The sequence below is a fragment of the Neomonachus schauinslandi genome, chromosome 2, assembly GCF_002201575.2.
Source record: "Neomonachus schauinslandi chromosome 2, ASM220157v2, whole genome shotgun sequence".
NCBI classification, from domain to species: domain Eukaryota; kingdom Metazoa; phylum Chordata; class Mammalia; order Carnivora; family Phocidae; genus Neomonachus; species Neomonachus schauinslandi.
Window position 1 is genome coordinate 5,927,656 of NC_058404.1, and position 22,034 is coordinate 5,949,689.

Below are 22,034 nucleotides of genomic sequence, written 5' to 3' on the forward strand. Positions count from 1 at the left end.
CTGACATAAAAGCAAACACATAGACCAATGGAACAGAATACAGAGCTGAAAATTACACCTGAAATACCATCAACCACTCTTCAAGAAAGACACCAAGAATACAAAAAAGGGGAAAGGAGAGTCTTCTTACTGTGTGGTATAGGGAACACTGGATATCCAATGCAAAAGAGTAAAATTGAACCCTTATACCATACACAAAAGTCAACACAAAATGGATTAAAGAGGTAAATGTAAGACCTAAAACTGCAAAACCCTTAGAAGTAATCATAGGGGGAGATCTCTTTCACATTGCTCTTGGCAATGATAGTATGGATGTAACACCAAAAGAACAGGCAACAGTAGCAAAAATAAATAAGTGGGACCATACAAAACTAAAGTTTCTGCAAAGCCAAGGAAACAATCAACAGAGTGAAAATGCAACCTAAAGAATAGGAGAAAATATTTACAAACCATATATACAATAGGGGTAAAGATCCAAAATATTTAAGGAACTCATACAACTCACTTTAAAAAAAATAATCCAATTAAAAATGGGCAGAGGGCCTGAGTAGACTTTTTACCAAAGAAGACATCCAGATGGACAACAGACACATGAAAAGTGTTCAACCTCACTCATCATCAGAGAAATGCAAATCAAAACCACAGTGAGATGCCACCTCACTCCTGTCAGGATGGCTATTATCACAAAGTCAAATGATAAATGTTGGCAAGGATGTGGAGAAAAGGGAACCATTACACACTGTTGGTGGAAGTGCAAAATGGTGCAGCTCCTATGAAAGAGTATAGAAATTCCTCAAGATTTTTAAAATAGAAATATCATAGATCCAGCAATCCCACTTCCGGGTATATATCCAAAAGAACTAAAATCAGGATCTTGAAGAGATATCTGCATTCTTGTGTCCATCACAGCATTATTCACAGTACCCAAAATATGGGAACAAATAGCTATCTACGGATGATGAATGGATGAAGAAAATATTAAATATATAAATAAAATAAAATATTATTCAGCCTTAAAGAAAAGGAAATCTCTCCATTTATGACAACATGGATGAAACTGGAAACATCATACTAAGTAAAATAAGCAGACACAGAAAGACAAATACTGCATAATCTCACTTATATGTTGAATCTAAAAATGTCACTCTTAAAATCAGAGTGGAATGGTGGTTGCCAGCAGCTGGTGGGGGGGGGGTTGGAAATGGGGAGATGTTGGTCAATGGTACAAAATTTCAGTTATAAGATGAGTAATTTCTGGAGACCTAATGTACAGTATAGTGACTATAGTTAATAATAATGAATTGTATACTTGAAATTTGCTGAGAGACTAAATCTCAAGTGTTCTCAACCACACACACACACACACACACACACACACAAAGGTAACTATGTGGAGTGTGGGGTGATGGATATATTAATTAGGTTGACTGTGGCAATCATTTCACAATGTACATGTACATCAAAACATCACAATGTATAACTTAAATATATACTATATTTATTCATCAATGATATCTCAATAAAACTGGGGGAAATGTGTAGCAGAGGTATATAGAGACAGGCAGTCCTATATTTGTTAGTAGAAGCATAAACCAATGCAATCTCTAACTTAATTTCACAGCATGTAGAACGATGAATGCAAAAGACTTTGTTGCAGCATTGTTTGTAATATGAAAAGATTAGAAACTATTTAAGTGTAGTTCATTTAGGGAATTACTAGAAAAATTGTGGGTTTTCCACAAAACTGTTGGTGGGAATGCAAACTGGTGCAGCCATTCTGGAAAACAGTATGGAGGTTCTGCAAAAAGTTAAAAATAGAGCTACCCTACAACCCTGTAATCTCACTACTGGGAATTTACCCCAAAAATATGAAAATACTAATTTGAAAGGATATATGCACCCCTAGGTTTACTATAACAGTATTTACAATAGCCAAATTATGGAAGCATCCCAAGTGTCCATCAATAGATGAATGGATAAAGAAGATATGTGGTGTATATATATGATGGAATATTATTCAACTGGAAAAAGAATGAAATCTTGCCATTTGCAACAACCTGGATGGATCTAGAGAGTATAATGCTAAATGAAATAAGTCAGCCAGGGAAAGACAAATACTATATGACTTCACTCACGTGTGGAATTTAAGAAACAAATCAAATGCACAAAGAACAGAAAGAGACAAACCAAAGACACAGACTCAATTATATGGAATAAACAGATGGTTACCAGAGAAGAGGTGGGTGGGAGGTTGTGTGAAATAGGTGTAGGGGATTAAGAGTACCTTTATTGTAACGAGCACTGAGTAATATATATAATTGTTGAATTGCTATATTGTACACCTGAAACTAATATAACACTGCATGTTAACTATACTGGAATTAAAATTTAAAAAATAGGCATAATCTATGTAAATTAAATCTTAATAAAATTTAAAAATAGGTGTAAAAATAATAAATAAAAATATATATCTTTAAAAAAAAGAAATGCTGTGCAGCCTCTAAAAGCAATTCTAGAATGATCTTAAAGCTATGTTGATAAGAGAAAAAGGGAAAGAGGGGGGAATATACACATATGCCTTTATTTCCATAGAATGTCTCTGAAGGTAAACAGCATGGATAAAAAGACAACAAGAAACAGATAACTTAGATTGCCCATAGCATCAGGAATAGAAGTAGGTAGAAAATCACTGTAACTTTTTGGTAACTTATCAATGTTTATACTTTGTGCCCATATTAACTATATGTATATATATATTTTTAATTACAAGGGCTACAGGTAGAAGGTAAGTCCAATCAGTGACAATAATTTTCTAAGGAGAAAAATTTGAAGCTGTTATGCAGTTGTTGTTGATATGTTACCATTATTGTATCATTAGAGAAAGGCATCATTGAGAAATGGGTTGTCAATATCATGCACACGAGTACTTTTTTCTTGCCTTGAGCTCTTTTCTTTACTCTTTGTACGTTATCTTCTACTATTTAGAAGTTTTGTCCTTTTAGAAAAACAACCACTCTCAATCTAACACCAACTTTGGAAACCAAGTATATATAGAGTTATATATGTACACAGCCTCATTCCAAAAAATATTTTGAGACAGTTTACACTAATACATATGGTACAACATAAGTCAGAGAAGACTGGCAAAGTAAGTCCACAAATGTTAGAAGATACCCAGAGTGTTTCATGCTTTTTTTAAGACTGAACAATATTCTACTCCATGTACATACCACATTTTCATACCTATTCATATGTTGGTGGGCATTTATGTTATTTGCAAATCTTGGCTATTGTGAATAATATTGCAATAAACATGGGAATGCTAATATGTCTTTGAGACTCTAATTTCAATTCTTTTGGGTATAACATGGTTGAACCTTGAGGACATTATGCTAAGTGCAATTAGCCAGTCACAGAGAGACAAATAGTGCATGTTTCTATTTATAGGAGTCATCTGAAACAGTTAAACTCATAGAAACAGAGAACAGAATGATTGTTACCAGTGCCTGGGGGAGGCGGGCTATGGGGAGCTGTTGTTCAAGTGATAGAAAGTGTCAGTTATGGGCGCCTGGGTGGCTCCACCAGTTAACTGTCTGCCTTCAGCTCAGGTCACGAACCCAGGGTCCTGGGATCAAGTCCTGCATCGCACTGGACTCCCTGCTCAGTGGGGAGTCTGCTTCTCCCTCTACCCTTCCCCCCTGCTCGTGATCTCTCTCTCTCAAACAAATAAATAAAATCTTAAAAAAAATAAAGTTTCATATGGAAACAAACTGAGGTTTCAGAGGGGGCGTGGGGGGATGGGTTAGCCCGGTGATGGGTATTAAAGAGGGCACGTTCTGCATGGAGCACTGGGTGTTATACACAAACAATGAATCATGGATCACCACATCAAAAACTAATGATGTAATGTATGGTGATTAACATAACATAATAAAATAAAATAAAATAATGAAGTACTATATGGTGACTAACAGAACATAATTAATAAATAAATAAATAAATAAATAAATAAATAAATAAATAAATAAAGTTTCAGTTATGCAACATAAATGAATTCTAGAAATCAGCTGCTGTAAGACATTGTACCTATAGTTAACAGTAGTGTATTATGCACTTAACAATTTGTTAACAAGGTAGATTTTATGTTAAGTGTTCTTACCACAATATAAAAAAAGAAAAAAGGAAATATCTTCAGTGAATGAGTACTTGGTTAAGAGTTTAACACACAAAGACTGATCCAAATACCTGTCTTATCCTTTACTGCCAAAAAACACTTACTTTGAAGATTGTTCTAATACTTTGAACTTAGAATGTTCAAACTAAACTAAAATTTATGGGACACATAAGTTATGTACCTTCAAGTTTTCTCCAAGAATAATGCACCCAGTCAATGGGATTTAAGCACTTTGAAAGCTAGCATTTTAAACTGGCAAAATTATATTGAGTGTCCAAATAACTAAAATATATAAAAGTATTTTTGAAACTATGAAGTACTATGTCCATATAAGATGTCTATATAAAGAGTTATTAGATCATTATCATCTATAAGAAAATCGTCAAAAAATGTTTAAAAAAATGATTTCTTCCAGAAGAAGAAAAAACTGAGTTTAAATTTTTGTTATATTTTTGGTCAAAAGACATGTCCATCCAAGTGGACATCAATTTATATATATATATTTTTTTTTTATTGAATGAACTGAGCCCTACTGACATATAGTACACTCTCCACTGTAGATTACATTGTTTGCCAGCACCTTATAGGTAGCTGTTCTTTTAAAACATAGTAAAATAAGCATTTTTGAGAGTTTGAACTGTGTGGCCTTTCTCTTGAAAACAAATAGAAATACCTCATTAACAAATAGAAAAATATCTCACAATCTAAGTATGAGAGCTCAAAAGCGATGATTGTGATAAATTAAATCTATAAAAACTAAAATTTACATCCACTACAAAAACTAATACTAAGTGATTACATGGTGGAAATGTTGAAAGTTGATGGCTTTTTCCTGAATTACTTCATGATTATTACTAAACAATTAAAATTTACTGAGTAATTATCCATCAATATTACCCTCTATAACATAGAGCACAGAATTGAAGTACGAGGAAACTCAATTCTTACACTCATGTAATTCATATTTCTGAAGAGAAAGATACAGAAATGTATCTAACAACATAAAATGGAAAATGATAAGTGTGGTTTGAATGTTTTAAATTCTATTAAAATTGAAAGGAACAAAAGGTAATTTATTTTATCAAGCATATTTTTTAAAAATCCCTTAACTCATTCTTAAAAAAAAAATCACTGGGGCACCTGGGTGGCTCAGTCGGTTAAGTGTCTGCCTTCAGCTCAGATCATAATCCCAGGGTCCCTGCTCAGCGGGAAGACTGCTTCTCCCTCTCCCACTCCCCCTGCTTGTGCTCTCTCTCTCTGTCTGTCAAATAAATAAATAAAATCTTAAAAAACAAAACACCTCACTTCACACTTGTTGGGATAGATATTATAAAACAAAAAAGACAACAAATGTTGGCAAGAGCATGGAGAAATCAGAAGCCTTGAACACTGTCGTTGAGAAGGTAACATGGTCCTGCCTCTGTGGAAACTAGTATGGAGGTTTCTCAAAAAATTAAATATAGAACTACCACATGATCCAGCATATGCTCTCACATCTGTGTATTTTTCCAAAAGGATTTAAATCAGGATCAGAGAGATATTAATATTCCCATGTTTACTGCAGCACTATTCACAATAGCCAATAGAAACAACCTAAATGCCCATTGATTAATGAATGGATTTAAGAAAAAAAAATATACATACAATGGAAAATTATTCAGCCTTAAAAAAGAAGGAAATCTTGCAATACGTAACAACATGGATGAAACCTGAGGACATTATACTAAGTGAAATAAGCCAGTCACAGAAGGGCCAACATGGCATTATTCCACTTAAAACTGTTTTGTAAAATAGTCAAACCCATGGAAACAGAGAGCACCCTGGCGGTTGCCAGAGCTGGAGGCAGGGAGAATGGGGAAGCTAATAAATGGAGATAAAGTTTCAGTCAAGGAAGATGAATTAGCTCTAGAGACGAGCTGTACAATATTGTACCTACAGTCAACAATACTGTATTGTACAACGGCCTGTGAGAGTGTAGATCTTGTGTTAAGGGAATAGGAGAATAATAAAAATTAAGTAAAAATTAGGGGTGTCTGGGTAGCTCAGTCAGTTGGACGTCCAACTCTTGATTTCAGCTGGGGTCATGATCTCAGGGTCTTGCGATGGAGCCCTGCCTAGGGCTCTGCACTGAGGGTGGAGTCTGTTTGGGATTTTCTCTCCCCCTCTCCTTCTTCCCCTCCCATCCTGCTTGTGTGTACACACTCTCTCTCTCTAAAAAAATAAAAAATAAACAAAAATAATTAAGTAAAAATTAAAAGTTAAAAAAAATCTCATGGGAAAGATTATTGTTACTATTTTGGAGATTCAACAATGTCAGTAAGTTATCCAAAACACCACAGGTATTAAAGGACGAAACCAAGGTTTATTTTAACTCCAAAGCCAGTATTTTTCCTAGGACTGTGGTCTGGAACAGAAAAACTATGACATGGCTGGTGAACAGGATTCATATAAACAGAGGAGGATGTCTTAGGTGGGTATGTTATTATATTAGAAATTGTATTATTATATAAGAAATTACAAAAGGGGTGTCTGGGTGGCACAGTCAGTTAAGCGTCTGACTCTTGATTTCGGCTCGGGTCATGATCTCAGGGTTATGAGATCAAGCTCCACGTTGGGATCTGCACTGGGCGGAGAGTCTGCTGGAGATTCTCTCTCCTTCTCCCTCAGCCCCTTCCCCCCATGTTGTCTCTCTCTAAAGTAAATGTAAAGTAAATTACAGAAGAAAAAATACACTACCTTGGCTACAGCATAGATTTTATATAAAGGAAGCAGCTAATTAACACTAACAATTAACAGACTAATGAACAGAAGACGCATTACAGCACACTTGAACCCCAACAATGAGAGGTTCTCTGTTTTTTGCAGACAAGAATTAAGCCCGTGATGATTTGGGATACAGAAACATGGAAATGCAGCGTATTTAGGAAGACGTCACACCTTTTCAGATAGAATAGAAAGGAGTGAAAATGTAGAAAGTTACATGTGCCAGGAATGAGACAATAAAGGAATGTGCAACAGGAACTGAAAAAAGTAATTTTATAGAAGAAAAATCACAAATTCTTTATGACTTTTCAGAATCAAGTTAATGCTAAGATCTGAAAAAGTCAGAGTTTCTGTTAAAACTGTACAAAAAAAGAGTTTAGAAGACATTGTAAAAAAAAGTGAAAATCTAATTAAATCATCAGGAACATCAATAATATTCCTCGGTCACTGCGCAGTTATCAAACAGACCAGTTTGTATTAACCCAGTCCCCACCTGGGAAATGATCCCTTGCTTCTAACCTTGTCAAGTGGCACAACCAGATTTGCTGAAACATAGAGAAATGAGGCCAGTCCAAATCATGAGGGATTGTCTGTTGGTTCTACCAGAGAACAAAAAAAATAAGAAATTCATAAAATCAATATTTATAGAAGATAATTCCATGAGAAACACATGCTTTCAAAATAAGAAAATAACATCTTGGCTGTCAAGAGCCTATGATGAATTTAAGAAAGAGTCATTAAATAATTTGTAATACCATTGGTATTCATTTTGAAATACTGCTCTCAACCCTGAATTATCTATTGGAAGGAATAAGCAAGTCATCTAAAACATGGAATGGTAATTGGTATCTCTTAATTTGTTGCCATTGGAGTAAGTGTGATGATCCCTCCATCTTAAGATCTCATCACCTCAGGAAAATAATTCTGCTCTGATGGGCAGATAGTCCTGTCAGCCAGAGTGTTAAAAGCTTTAACAGCAAATAATTGATGTCCAAATGACACTGAGCAAAATGTCCTGAGATGGCAAATCAAGGAACAATTTAACCCTTGACAATTCAGGGGGAAAAAAACTGTTGAAAAAGAATTGTTAATGCTAACAAACGACTGCCCCAAATTAACTAAACTTAACAGTGTTACTGTACTCATTCATCACACTTTTATTTGTACTGGAGATACAAGGAAATTAAAAATATGGACCCTTCCCACAAGGAACATATTGTCTAGTAAAATGACATATATAAACAAGCCATTATAGAATGAAATTTTGACACACACTACCACATGGATGGACCTTGAGGACATCATGCTAAATGAAATAAGCCAGATACAAAAGGATAAATTCTGTATGATTCTCCTTATACAAAGTATCTAGAATAGCAATTCTTAGAGACAGAAAGTAGAATGGTTTCCCAGGGCTGGAGGAGGTTGGAATGGGTGGTTAGTGCTTCATGGACACAGAGTTTCAGACTGAGAGGATGAAAAAGTGTTGGAAACACGGTGGTTATGGTTGTACAACATTGTAAATGTCCTCAATGCCACAGATCTGTACATCTAACAATGTTTAAAATGATAAGTGTTATGGTATGTATGTTTTGCTACAATAAAAAATGCCAAAAAATGATTATAAGCAATTATAACAGGCTTCTATGTTAAACTAGTAATTTCTCCCCATATTAGAAGTAATTTTTAAAAAGTAAAGGACTGAGTTGGATAAAAACATATTTATCACTTACAAATAACTTGAAAATCAGTTAAGGAAAGAAACTAAAGAAAAATATTTTAAATTTCTATCTTGAACTTATATTTTTGAAAGAAATTATATATATTAATATAATATAAAATAATTATATATTAAAATGTAATATATTACATAAAATTAATAATATAATTATTATATAATGTATTATACATATGCTGTTTTATACATTATATATAAATCATAAATTATATATAGTATAATATATATCTCCATATGTAAATATACTAAGTAAATAAGCTCCAAATATTTTTTAAACAAAGCTAGAGGCAAGAAAACAAAGCAGAAAATGTGATTTGAACATTTTCCAACATTCAGCTTGGCACTTAATTAATTTGGGGACAGAATAGGGGATGCTGAGCTGGTCCCACAGTTTTAGGTAGCCACCTAGTATGTGTTGGTGAAATGGCAGGTAACTCATTACTTAGAAGAGCCCAGACAGTACTAATCTCTTGTGTGAGCTAAGTTAGACAAGACAGAGAGAGAGAGAAAAAAGAAGGTAAAGAGAGAGGGAAGGAAAAAAAAGACAGATGTCACTGGGAATGGTAGAATAGTAAGAACCTCCAAAAAATCTCCCTAAAAGCAATGCAAACACCGGCAAAATTATCAAAGTCAACTTTGTCAGAACCCTGGAAATGAATCAAAACTTGGAAACAATCTTTCACATGAAAACATGTTCCACAGTATTAGTTTCAGGAACCGTAAACCAAAACCACAAGGACATAGCGCTTCATAGCAAATGGTGCTTTGGAAAACAGTTTGGCGATTACTCAAAAAGTCATATAGAGTTGTCACGTCATCTAGTAATTCCACTCCTAGGTATACGTCTCCCAAACCCTTGTACACGAATGTTCATTGGAGCATTATTCGTGACAGCCAAAAAGTGGAAACAACACAAAAATCTTGATAAATATACCAACAAAAAAGTATATGCACACAATGGGATACCAGTGGGTCCTAAAAAGAACACTATGACATGGAGAAACCTCAAAAATATTATGCTGTGATAAGCCAGGCTCCCAAGGTCACAAATTACATGGTTTCACTTATTTGAAATGTCCCAGATAAGCAAATCTATAAAGACAGAAAGCAGGGGGGTAATTACCATGGCTGGGTGAGGGGGGAATGTGGAATGATTGCTCATGAGTATAAGCTTTTCTTCTGAGGTGCTGGAAAGGTTCTGGAATTACATGGAAACTTTCGCTAATTTAGCCTGGGGTGATTGCATAAGTGTATGCATATCATTGAGTTGTACCTCTAATATTTATACTTTAACTGTATATAAATTATATCTCAATAAACACGACAAGGAGACAGTTTGTCTCAAGACTTAGTACAAACACATGTACATACACACACATACACACACATTCACATACCTGAAAAGAATTTTAAAAACATAATTCCTTTTCTATCTTAGGATACATATTCCAATCTATTCTTATCTTTTTTATTAATGCAAAATGCACAAGAAAACAGTACTATCAAACACTTTAATTCATCTGAAAAACATTGCTTTTTTCTAATGAGTTGGGAGTTTTACGAAAAAACTTTTTATATATATTAAAAATTTATATTTATAAATTATGTATTATAATTTATATGTTATATTGTATAACATGTTCTGTTATATAATATTATATAATATGTTATATGTTATAATATATGTAATTATATAACATATTATATAGTTCATTGGGGTGCCTGGGTGGCTCAGTCAGTTAAGCATCTGTCTTCAGCTCAGGTCATGATCCCCGGGTCCTGAGATCGAGCCCCACATTGGGCTCCCTGTTCAGCAGGTAGTCTGCTTCTTCCTCTCCCCACTGCTCCTGCTCTCTTGCTCTCTGTCTCCCAAATAAAAATAAATAAAATCTTTATATAATTTATAATTATATATTATAAAATATTACAAATATTACAAAATAGTATATATTTCATTATATAACATATATGTCTCTGTAAATTTTAACCTGTTATTCTCTCACCTGAAAACATTTTAAATGTCACCTTTAATATGATATTAATATTCTTACCTTCCCACATCCCTTCATGAATCATCTTAACAAAAGAAAATTCCCCGCTAAGAAATTTTCTGGTACTTTTTTTTTAATATAGTCGTTGTCTTTCAAAATAATCACATGGCTTCCAACAGTTTCTCCTTGAGAGTTATAAACATCAATCATTTTTATTGCTTAAGGCAAAGTTATGTTCATAGTGCTTTAAGCACAAAGTAGAGTCTTTATCCTCGCCAGTGTAGACTTAGAGATAAAACCAAGCCCCATTTAGCAGTGTTGCAGTGCTCACACCAGCCCTACTTCGGGTGACGTTCAGGAAGGCAGCTCACACTACTTCCCGAATTGAGGTAAACAGACAGAGAACACAAGAGTGAGGGCAGATGTCTTATTACAGGCGGGCTCATATGATGAACTGGTTTTCCTAGCTCTCCTTCCCACTTCTACCCCAGATGAGCCTGCTCGAGTTCCCAGAAGAAGCCTCACCTCCATGCCCCATTCTTCTGGGAGGCAAGTTTTATTCTGAATCCAGATATGGAACTGCATTTATTTCTATAAAATGTCATCTTATTAAATTTGACTCACTGTTCTTGCTTGTATATACATCTGGGATTCTAAATCTGTCCACATTTCTCCCCCATGATTTCATATCTCCAAGTATACAGAAGAGGGATAGCGTCTAATAAGTGTAGCCTCTACTAAGCACAGGAATCTTTGAGGACAGAAACCATGATTTATGTGGCTCTGCTCACCAAGATGTGAGACCTGGACACCTACTGTTTCAGTCAGCTGTCATTGCGATATTATTTTAGTAGCTGAAAGTTGCACGAAGTTTCCTCATTGTTGTTCCTGTTCCAGGGATAGATGTCTACATCTAGTGGGAAAATGAGATCACATCTACATTTTAAAATAATTTTTAACTATGAAATACTTAAAATATACATAAAGTGCACCCAATAATTTAATAAAACTCATATATTCCTATCCATATTTAACAAAATGTTGTCATATTTGCTTTGAAGTTTTTTAAAGTAATAAAATATAATAAATACCATGAATATTTGCTTTCTTGGATTCCCCTGATCCCATTATCTTTCTTCACTTCCCAGAAAAGAAGGAAGTAACTTATAGTTAGCATTTATTATGTGCCTGAATTTCCTTATAGTTTGATAGCATGTAATGTGTGTGGCACATGGGCACATATCTATATCCCTAATAATATATAGAATCATATATATCCCCATAGGACCCTGCCTTTTGCAACAGATGTTTTCCCCATAACTTTATATTTTCCTAGCAAGTCCTCCTTTTTTATACATGTAGCTCTGTACTGAAATAATACCTGCATATTATCAGGTCAAGAATATACAGTCCCAGTAGAATCCTTTACTAGAATCTTTTAGCTCTAATAAGGAAGAGGGCAAAAACCACCATGGTCCTTTATTCAGTATTGGTGGTCTTTACTCCTGTTCTGTGGATAAAAATTTTAAGAAAGGTGTAACACCGAATAAGAAAAAAAAAAGGAAAAAAAAGCTATAGCACACAAGCTGAAAAAATGTGAAATCATAACTAAAAACAAAGTAACTCTGGTTTACAGTTTAGCTGGTATCAGACATCCTTCTACCATAAACACCCGTGAAGTCTACAAAATAGATGACTATTATTTCCATGAATTGGACAACAGTCAAGGAGGGCTGTTGCAATCCCTGAAGAAGCAGAGGCACTTGAGGTACGCCCACATTCACCCACACTTTCCCTGTGGGTAACTTTTCTAGTCCATGGCTCAAAGAAGTGGACCTTAAGCTTGGAAAATCAGTCTCACCATGTAGAGAAGACCAAGTCCTCCACAGAGAGAGCGAAGTTTGGGACTATGACATCAGCTAGGACTTGAGGGGGGGCAGAACCACAGAGCAGGGACCTCAGAAATCCACAGGGCAATTTCTATTAGTCTTTGGCTGACTCTTGAGCTACAGAAGTTTGGGACAAGACAACAGAAAAACTATCAAAGAGTAGTTTTTCAGGAGGCTGGTAAATGAGCCATGACCAAGGAATTTGAACAAAGCTGGAGAGATACTGAAGTCTGGGTCAGGAGAAACCATGATGACACAGTGTGGTATGCCTGTCAATACATTTTAAATAAATTTCAGAATTTCTTGAAGCACACAACATAGAAGACAAAATTAAAAATTTCAATAGTTGTACCTGTTAAATAAATTGAATCAACCCTTAAAAAATCTAAAAATAAAGAAAATTCAAAGATCCAAAAGCTTCACTGGGGGATTTGAGCAAACCTTCAATAAAGAAATAAAAACAATGCACAAATTCTTTCAGAAAACAAAAAAAAATGAGACTACTTGCCAAATCATTTCATGGTCAAGGATAACCATAATATAAGAACTTGACAAGAGCAGTACAAGAGAGAAAAATTATGCCAATACTTCATGAATATAAAATAACAAAATCTCAAAAACATAGCAAAAACAATCTAGCAACATACACACACACAATCCCACACATCATGGCCAAGTGAGATTTATCCCAAGAAGGCAAATTTTGTTTTACATTTGAAAATTGAATCAATGTAATTGACCACATTGACAAAATATATGAGAAAAATGATACAATTGCCATAACAGATGAAGAAAAAATTATTTGAAAAACAATTATTACATTTATATATATTATATATAATATTATATATTATATATTATAACTTATTTATAATAAACGTATCAGCAAAGAGAACTCAAAGGAACTCCCCTAATCTGATAAGATTATTTTCAAGAAGAAAAACTAATGATAATACCTTAAAAAGTGAACTTTTTTCCTCTGAGGCTGGGCACAAAACCAGAATGCTGTGTTTACCACTCCTATACAACATAGTAATGGTGATCTCAACTAGTGCAATATGATAAGAAAAAAATAAAAGTACAAAAATTGGAAAGAAATAAGTAAAATTGTCTTTTCACAAATAGCATGATTTTGTACATAGATTACATGCCAATACCTTCATGGATATAAACTCAACCAAACCTCAAAAAACAGTAAATATAACCTAGCAATAGATTTAAAAAGACAATACATTATCACCACATGAAATTTCTTCAAAACGCCAAAATAAAAAAGAATCCACAAAAATTATTTGAATTAACAAGTGAATTTGGGAAAATCTCCAGATACAAAGTCCATATGGAAATATCAAATGCATTTTTCTACAATAGATAGATAGTAACAGACACTACAAAATGAAATCTAAAAAGTGATATGTCCTATACTAACTTCACATATGTCTAATGTGGGGAGGAAAAAAATGTAAGGCAAGATATGAAAGACCTTCGTATAAAAAGTACAGTACATTCTGAGAAAAACTAAAGAACACTTAACAAATAGTCCCTGTTCGTGGATTAAAGCCATAATACTGTTAAGATATAAATCCTTCCAAGGCTGACTGATAAACATAATTCCTATCAGATTTCATTAGGTTTTGCGTAGAGATTAACCAACTGATTCTAAAAACTACATGAAGGGGCACCTGGGCGGGGCAGTCAGTTGAGTAACTGACTCTTGGTTTTGGCTCAGGTCCTGATCTCAGGGTCCAGGGTTTGAGCCCGTGTCCGGCTCTGTGCTCAGTGGGGAGTCTGCTTGAGATTCTCTCTCTCCCTCGCTCTCGGCCCCTCCCCTCACTTACATGTCATGCTCACTCTCTTTATCTCTAATAAATCTTTTAAAACTACATGAAAATGCAAAGGATCTGGAATCACCATGAAAATCTTGAAGTAGAAGTAAATATCAGAAAATACACACCTCTAGTTTTCAAGATTTACTGGAAAACTATCTCAAAAATAGTGTGACATTGGTACAAAGCATAAATAAACAAATGGAACAAATCAGTGTCTAGAAATAAACACATTTATACATTGATTTATAACAGGGGCACAATGTAATTCAGTGGAAAAGGATGACCTGTTCAATAGATGGTGCTCAAGAAATTGGATAATCTCTTAAAAAATGAAAACAAGCCTCGATCTCTACTTCACACATGCAAAAATTAATTTGAAGTGAACCATTAATCCAAATGTGAGGCTAAAATGTTGAGACTTCTAAAAGAAAGCTTTGGAGAATATCTTCATGAACTTGAGGTAGGTTAAATTTTCTTAAAAGATAAAATAACCATAAAGGAAAAAAATTGATAAACCTGAGTCCAATAAAATGAAGAATTTCTGGTCATCAAAAGATATCATTACAACAAATAGGCAAAGTATTGGAGAAACTCACAATTCTTATATTTGAGAAAGAACACATCTGGAATATATAAATACCGCTTACCAATCAATAAGAAAAAGAAAATCTAGTTTTTAAAATTGGTGAAAGACTTGAACAGGTGCTCCACAAAAGAATATATCTAAATGACCGACTCACATGAAAAGGTTCTTGTTAGGTAAATGTAAATTAAAAACACAGTGAGATGCTAGACCAAAAATATCAAGTGCTGGCAAGTCTATTGAACAACTGGAGTTCTCACACGCTGCTGGCAAGAATACAAATTGATTCAAGAACTTCGGGAAACTGGCAGTATCTACTAAGGCTAACCATATGCCCACTTCCTGACCCAGCAATTCTACTCCTTGGTATATAGCCTACAAAGATGAGTGCCTATGAATGCCAAATGATATGTAAAGGAGTGTTCATAGTGCCTCTGTTCATCCACCTAATACATTCTGTACAATCCCACTCACATGAGTTCAGAACAGGCAAAGCTATTCTATAGTTACAGAAATAAGTACAGTGATTATCAACATGAGAAGTCTAGACAATGAATGGGAAGAGACATCAGGGAGCCTTTGAGAGTGATGGACATGCTCTCTATCTTGAGTTGGATGAAGCTTGTGTGTGTGTGTGCGTGTGTGTGTGTGTATAAATTCATAGAGCTATAACCTAATATTTGTATATATTTTATTAAACATTACTATATAATGTTAAACTAAGAAACAAAGTACCTCCTCCATTAACATACTTCTAGAATGTTTAGTTCTCTTTGTCTGAGTCACACTCTAGACTCCAGCTTGAACAGGTCTGAAGTCTCAAATGACAAGTACACTCCTGTCTAAACTAACAGTTCTGTGAATGACTGGAGTATTCCTTTCATTGTTACCGTTTCCTTTGTTTGAGGTTTTGTTTGTCCGTAGCCTATTCAGTGTTTCCCATACCATTTGGTTTGCAGTTTGGGTCATATTTATTGACCCTCTATTTTCAGTTTTAAAGCCTTTGGATTAGCCACACATCTCTCCTCATCATTCACCTCTCTCTTCACAGTTATCCAAAGCTTACACTGAGCATCCCAAGATCCCACACACTGCCTCAGAAAATAAAACCTCAGTTCTCAACATTTCTTAGAGTTTAGGTGGGAAGGAGTCAGAATAGGAGGAGCTGGATTTTGAGGCAGCAGTCCGAGGTGACCAAATCCCCAAACGTGAAAAACCCAACATAGTTACACAAATGATCTGGAATAAAAAAGACTGAAGTAAACACAAATCAACCTCTTCTATGTAAATATACTCCATTAAACGGATACTTCTGATGCACTAGAGAACAGGAACTTTTCTGGGGCAAGTGTAGACTATTTCACTAGTATCTCTACCACCAATATCCCAGGCACACCACCGTAAGTTGTCTTAAAAATACAAAAATAATTATGACAATTATCTGAAATTCATGTTCTTCAAAATTTCAGGGGTATACATGTAGACTAAAATAAAATAACCTCTACAAAGAGATTTCTCAGTCCAACTAAAAAAAAAAAAAAAAAAGGCTTTCTTCCTTCCCAAGTCCTTTGAAACTGGCTCAAAGCCAGCAACTCTAACTGAGCCTAATGGTACAAAAATCTATAAGCCATTAACTCTAGCCATATTAAATATATAAAAATCAATTCTAATGCCCTGTTCTTCGAAAGTCCCAACCCGCAATTGGAAATATACAAGAAAATACTACCTGCTCCCCAGTGTTCTTCAGCTTTTTGTTTTATTTATTCTGGAAATGTTACCTGTATCAGGAAAATTAGAAATCAGTCAGCAAGACTGATGGTCTCTGGCATGTGCACTGTCAGGTTCTTCATCCAGAGGCCAAGCCAGCTCTCAGGTGGTCATACCAGGTCACCACAGCTGTAGAGGAAAATCACCTGCTATCATTTCCTGTACTTCTTTCCACTGGTTCAAAATAGGCTCTGACATGTTGTCCAGTGCTTATGTTCCTCCTTACACTCCACGCAACATAGGATGCTTTCCTGTCCTCTGAATACTCCTAATTAACCCAATGACAAGAGCTATATCGTCAAGGGAACTTTCTACCCTCCTCTTTTAATATGTATAGTTTTACACATGGCAGGCAGTATTGATGGCCTGTATATCCTCAAATGTATAATTTTGTTTCTAGTTCTTCATTTTGTGTATTACTAGTTCTATTTATAAAAACAAAAACACAGGCATGCCTGGGTGGCTCAGTCAGTTGGGCGTGCAACTCTTGGTTTTGGCTCACAGCTCAGGTCGTGATCTCACCCTGTGTCATGCTCTGTACTCAGCGGGGAATTGGCTTGATGATTGTCTCCCTCTGGCCCTCCCCCCACTCATGTGCTCTCCCTAAAATAAGTAAAATCTTACCAAGAAAACCTAAAGCACAGCATCTTCCCCTGCTTTCTCGGATTCCTTTCCTATTATGAATATTTAAAAATTTAAATTTCTAAACAAATACCAATTCAGCAGCATCTCATAAAGTTTGGTAAGTAAAGTTTTCATTATCAGTCATGAACATTTTCTAATTACATATATTGAATCTTTTTTCCCATAAGTGAATGAGAAATATGGAGATTTTATGTATGTGTACACCTAAAACTGTAAGAGATTTTGTGGCTATTTGTAAATTGTGTCTACAATTCATTTTGATTCCAGAACATGGTCTTTTGATATTGAGTCTCGCAGTTTATTGGGGGGTGGTCCTCATTTTGGCTTAGTAGGTAATCAACCATTATAAATGTCCCTTGCATTGTGAAATGATTCTTCATACAGTAATTGCTGGGTACAGAGATCTGGGGTTTCAAGAGCAATATAGCAAAATAGCTAAGACACAAACTCTAACTCCTATTTACCAGCTGTGTGATCTTGGATGAGTCATTTAATCTCTCTGTGCCTCAATTAGCACATCTGTTAAATGCCTAGCATATATTAGATGCTATATAAGTGTTAGATGTCATTATACAAATCCACAAAATCAAGTTTTTTAATCATTCAGATATTCTTTATGCTTATTAAGTTTTATCTGTTTGATTTACCAATTACTAAGAAAAGTATTTTAAAATCACTCTTTGTGGATGTTATCTTAGCCTTGTTTTCTCCTAAAAGCAAACCTAACAAGGAATTAAGTACAAGTGGCTAATTTGGGAGGTGATCCCAGGAAGCATTATGGGGAAGTAGGGAAGTGGGACAAGAGATGGAGGACTATCAGTAAATTTGCATTAATAAATCTATTACTGTGCAGCTTGGTCCCACTGGGACTGAATAATAAACCCCTCCCCCCAAAAAAGCTGGAGTGTCCATCCACCAACTCTTCTTAGTTAGGAGTTGTTCCTAAGACACTAACTGTTCCTCACAGCCAGCCGCCCCCCCTTGGGCTCTGAACACACTCAAAGCCAAAGAAGACCCTCGAGCAGAGAGACATGGAGGGTAATTGGATCCACGAGGGGTTAAGTCAAGGGAACTTGAGCAGGATATCAACAGCATCCACTATGGATGAAATATTGTCAAGCTCTCTCAGCTTTCTAGTTCCATGTTTGGAGTCTATGTTAGTTCATACAGGTCATTGGTTAGTACATCTTGGTAAACTACTTTTTGTATCATTGCGTAATGCTACTCATTATCTGCCACAGTACCCTTAACCTTAAAATGAATGTTTCTTTTTCTGATATTGCTTGATACAGCAGCTATTCATCTGGAGTATCTAGATTCATCTATGTATCTAGAATATCTATTTTTCATTCCTTTATTTTCAAATTTCTCTGTGTCACTGCACTTAACATGTCTCTCTTATAAATACCATATACCAGATTTTTTAATCCAGTCTAAGAATCTTTTTTCTTTTGTCACATACATTGTCACTCCCATTACCTGTGATTACAGTTATCACCATTTTATTATTCTCTACTTACTCCAGTGGTTTTGCTTAATTCTTTATCCTCCTTCTTTTCCCTCCTTCATTATATTTACCCTGGTTCCCTCTTTACTGGAAAAGAAGGTATATATTCTAATTTTATTGTTTACATGGTTACTCTTAAATTTTGAATGTAAATAAGTATGGGACTTATACTCTAAGTAAATATCTCCAGCCATCTTTCAAAAAAAAATTCAAATGTTCAAATTCTAATCATGCTTTGCCTCTTTCCCTTGTGATTGTTGTCCAGTATTTGTTGCACCTTGTTCTTGAAATCCAAAATTGGTGAGGTTTTTTATTCCCAATGATGTATTTTAATCAGCAGAATTGTTTGCCAACTTTATTTTGCTCATCACTAATATTTGCATATCACTCCCTCCTTCTGGAGGTCAATATTTTTCTTCTTTTAATACCTCTTACAGTGAGTTTTGAGTGGGCAACTTTGAAATATATTTGTTTTGAAATCTTTGAAAATATATTTGTTTTGTCTTTGCTCTTGAATAATATTTTAGCTGGTTATATAATTCTAATTCTAAATTATTTTTCCCTTTCAGCATTTTGAAAAAAAATTACCATCTGAACTATATGATCTATGCGATCTATTAGTGAGAAGTGTGCATTCAGCCTTGTTTATATATGACTTTTTTTTTTCCTTTTTAAATACTTTTTCATCTCCTCAATTACTACTTTTGTCTCATTCACTCTATTGTCTATTTTGGGAACTCTTCCAAGTGAATCTTCTTTCAACTTTTATTCATTCTCTCTCCCTACCTCCCTTCCACTTTCCCTACCTCCCTCCCCAATACACACATTCTGTGTAACTTCCCAGATCTACCTTCTACTTTATCTATTCTCTCTTCAACTAAGTCTAACCTTTTACATTCATACAATTATTTAATTTTGAAAACTGTTTTCCTGTTTCTGTACATACTATTTGTTTCTTTTCCAAATCAGGCTTCTTTTTATACTTATCATTCCAACATCATTTTTAGTCTTTCATTGCTTTTGTTCTTTTTTTAAAAACATAGTTACTTTATAGACTCTTACATATCATCTCATTATTAGTTTTTGCTACCTATGTAATTTATTATTCCTTTGGTAAAAAGTAACATTATATGATGCTGCAAGTCACTAAAACTGTCACTTCAGTGCTAGAGCTTAAGTTCCCCAGAAAACAGAGGAAAGCAAAAACATTATGTGTTAGCAGTTTATTTGAGAGTGCAATACCAGGGCAGCAGGAGTGAGGGCAAAGATTGAGGCAGGGCTAAAGGGAAGGCAGATATAAGAAAGTGCATTGCCAGGCCAGCAACAGTTTTTGGATGAGTTGATCACTTAGTCTCACTGGACATCTTCAGAGAGGCCATACAAAGTGGCTGTGTTAATGCATCAACCATTTGAAGGAAGGAAATTAAAAGACATTACACCTTGTCACCCATAAGTCATAGTCCACCCCAGAGGGCGCCATTGCTCATTGATCCCATGTGACCTTCATAATACGGAAAGATATTTGGTCTGTGGCTCTGGTTCCTGGCATGGAGCTCCCAAAACCCTAGGAGTCCTCTGTGATTGAGGGGACTGATATGTTGTGTTCTCATGAGGTAACTCTTGGTGGGTCCCTACATAGCTTCAGATGAAGGCTGGTTGCCAGAAAGAACAAGCATTGATTAGATGCTTGGAAATTTCAGCCACATCCCCCAACCTCCAGGAAGAGGAGAGGGGCTGAAGACCAAGTTAACCCCCAATGGCCAATGATTTAATCAATCATTCCTACATAGTGAAGCCCCATAAAAACCCCAAAACCATAGAGTTGGAGAGCTTCTGGGTTGGTGTACGCATCCAGGTGCTGGGAGAGTGACTTGCTGGAAGGGCATGGAAACTCTGCTTCTACCTCCCCTCCGTGTCTTGTCCTAAGTGTCCATTCCGTTTGGCTGTTACTGACTTGTGTCCTTTATAATAAACTGGTAAACAGAAGTAAAATACATTCATACTTTCTGTGGGCTGTTCTATCAAATTTTTGAACCTGAGGAAAGGTTTGTGAGATCCCCCGTTTTACAGCCAGTAGGTAAGAAGTACAAGTGGCTCAGTCTTGCAACAGGTGTCTGACGCGGGGACAGTTTTGTGGGACTGAGTCCACTACCTTGTGGGGTCTGATGCTAACTCTGAGTAGTTAGTGTCAGAACTGAATTGAACTGGGGGACACCCAACTGAAAAACTGGAGGATTGCTTGCTGGGGGAAATCCCTCCTCAGGGCCCTGAGCAGCCATGACGTCTTGGCCCTTAGCAGTGGTAGGGAGCCCTGCAGAGAGATGAGGAGGTCATGATGTGGGTATGAGGCGGGTGCCATGGGGAAGGCCTGCAGGTGGCCTGAGTAACCAGGAGCAGCATTGCGGCAAGCCACCTGGTAACCTGCCCCCCATGATTGCAAGAATACCCAGGCATTTGCTGTAGCTCCCTTATAAGAAAAGTGAGGACAGACAGTATGTTTCCAGAAAGTAGTTCACTCAGTTTGAATACTGACTGACAGAGGTTGAAGACCACTGTCCCCCACGGAGCGTTTACATGGCTGCATCCCACGAAGACCTGCACTTTTGCACATGTGTGTATGGAAAAAAATGTAATGAAGTTACTTTGACATCTCACATAGGTGTACCCCTTCATCTGGTGAATAACAAGTATGTAAATATCAAAGAATTACTTTCATTTCAAATCAAAGTAACTTTCAAAATTCCTGATGCAAAAACGCCCCAGAGAAGTAAAAGTGTTTCCTTTTGAGGATTTGTCATCCCAGGAAATAAAAGGGGAAAATCACAACACGTTTGAGAAAATTCTTGAGAGGACACACGCTAAAGTTTGTATGCAAAGTCAATCAGCTGTGTTGAAACTAAACCATACATCAATTGGTAGATGAAACATTTGAAGAGCAGAATATAAACTGCAATTCTGTACTTTAAAAATAGTTTAACAAAACAATTTAATATAGTTTAAAGTGTTTTAATTCTAAGTACATAGTAAAGCTGTTTTAATAGCTCCAGTCTCAAAGTATAAAATGCTATTTTATAACTAGTGAAACATTCAATATTTTTGTCTTTTTTTTTTTAACCAAATGACTCCTAGAGTGATACAGTGGGAAAGG